Here is a 2,593-nt window from a genome sequence, read left to right on the forward strand (position 1 = left end):
TACCGCGACAGCAGCACAGGCCGGAACTTGCCTGACTAGGGGGCAGTACTACCGCTTGCGCGGTACTACCGCTCCCCCTTGCGGTACTACCGCAAGGCAGGAAAGTCTCAGCCTGGGAAGGGCGCGGATGAAATAAATTACATCCGTGCCTACTTCCACTGAGGGAGGACCTGCGCAAAAACTCCGGCACGGTACTACCGCACACGAAGAGAGGTACTACCGCGTAGGGCGCGGATGTAAAAAATTACATCCGCCCCTACTTCCGCTCATGCTGCTAAGCCTAGCCAGAGCCCACGGTACTACCGCGCCCGCGGGGCGGTACTACCGCGTAGGGCGCGGATGTAAAAAATTACATCCGCCCCTACTACCGCTCGAGCAGCTGCGCCTGGCCTGAGGCCATGGTACTACCGCTCCCACAGAGCGGTACTACCGCAAGGGCCTGCAGTACTACCGCTCCAAGGAGCAGTACTACCGCATGCCCCAGATAAGCAACACTAGGAGTCCTTCATTTTGCGGAGAAGACAACAGAGGGTAACCATAAAACCAGAACTGCCATAACTTCTGCAAATGAGCTCCGAATTGAGCAAACTCAAGCTTGTTGGATACAAGACAACGAGTAGCATCAAAACAGAGACGTATCATCATCCCCAAGCTTAATTCTTGCTCATCCTCGAGTAGGTAAATGATAAAAGAAATAATTTATGAAGTGTGAATGTTAGCAAGCGCTTAAGTTTGATCAATGATAGTTTCAATCACTTTTTCAAGCATCATTATATATCATAATAGTAGATCAACTCATGAAACTTTTCATGATCAAGTAACAAGCTATTAACAAGTTAAAGTATAGATCATAAACTTTCTTCAAAACTAACAAACCATGCTCTTAGTCATCAAACAATTGCAATTCATCTTATTTTTGGGAAGGGTCTATGTAAGAGCTTTGGTTTAGCAAACTCCACACACTCAACTATCATTTAATCTTTCACAATTGCTAACACTCATGTGATATTTATGGTTTCAAAGTTTCAATCGGACATAGAGAAAGATAGGGGCTTATAGTTTCGCCTCCCAACCTTTTTCCTCAAGGGTAATGTCAACAATAATAATTTATGAAAACCTACATCCAAGTGGATATATATATATATATATATCATCGTTCCAACACAAAGTGCTTGCCAAAGGAAAAAGTGTAAAAAGGAAAGGTGATGATCACCATGACTCTTGTATAAGGGTAGAAGATAAAAGTAAAAGATAGGCCCTTCGCAGAGGGAAGCATAGGTTGTCATGCGCTTTTATGGTTGGATGCACAAAATCTTAATGCAAAAGAACGTCACTTTATATTGCCGCTTGTGATAAAGACCTTTATTATGCAGTCTGTCGCTTTTATTTCTTCCCTATCACAAGTTCGTATAAAGCTTATTTTCTTCGCACTAATAGATCATACATATTTAAGAAGCAATTTTTATTGCATGCACGATGACAACTTACTTGAAGGATCTTATTCAATCCATAGGTAGGTATGGTGGACTCTCATGGCAAAACTGGTTTAAGGGATGTTTGGAAGCACAAGTAGTATCTCTACTTGATGCAAAAAATTTGGCTAGCATGAGAGGGAAAGCAAGCTCAACATGTTGGATGATCCAAGACAATATAACGTTTAGGATATAGGAAAACATACCCATTAAGTTGTCTTCCTTGTCCAACATCAACCTTTTAGCATGTCATATTTTAATGAGTGCTCACAGTTACAAAATATGTCCAAGATAGTATATTTATATGTGAAATCTCTCTTCCTTTAATATTCTTTCATGAATTGTTCAAGTGACCAATGCTGCATTTGCTGACTTTCAATAAGTTTACTACCTATACTTATTATGTGTGAAGTCATTACTCCCCATGTTATAAGCATATGAAACATATATAAATTTTGATTTTATAATATTCAATTCATTCAACCATTACTACAAAAAAAGACACATCCATGACATTTTGGGCCGAACGAATTTTTTTCTGTCATACATATGACACTTCTATGATGATAATTGTGACAAAACTCGGTATCATGATAGATGTGGTGGGTTCCTACTTCTATGACAAAAAATCATGACAGAATATGGGCTTTTCATCCTAGGCGGGTCGGAGACGCAGCTGCATGACATTCTTTGGGCCGTCCATGACGGAAAAAACCATGGTAGAAGCGAGGGGGAGGAAAATTTCAGGGAGTTGCCAGTTACGGTGGGAGGTCGGGGGCCGAGCGATGCGCGTTTCTCTTGTACACGTACGCGTGTGTGTGCGAGGCGTTGGCTCTAACTGAATCCGAGCAAGGCGTTGGGCTCTAACTGAATCCGAGCGAGGCGTTGGGCTCTAACTGAACCCGAGCGATTGCACTACAGGCTGCGCGTTACTGAACCCGAGCGATCGATCGATGGCTGTTAACTGAACCCAATCGAGCAATTCCTTCGCTACTGCTAATAACTAAAGCTGATCGATTGGATGAACAGTGAGCGTTGCAGGGGGGGTTTGGATGAACAGTGAGCGGTGGCGTTGCCTCTGGATGAACAGGACCCCGTGGTGGAGGCTGGAGGAAGTCGAC

The sequence above is a fragment of the Triticum dicoccoides genome, chromosome 5B (assembly GCF_002162155.2).
Source record: "Triticum dicoccoides isolate Atlit2015 ecotype Zavitan chromosome 5B, WEW_v2.0, whole genome shotgun sequence".
Taxonomy (NCBI): Eukaryota; Viridiplantae; Streptophyta; class Magnoliopsida; order Poales; family Poaceae; genus Triticum; species Triticum dicoccoides.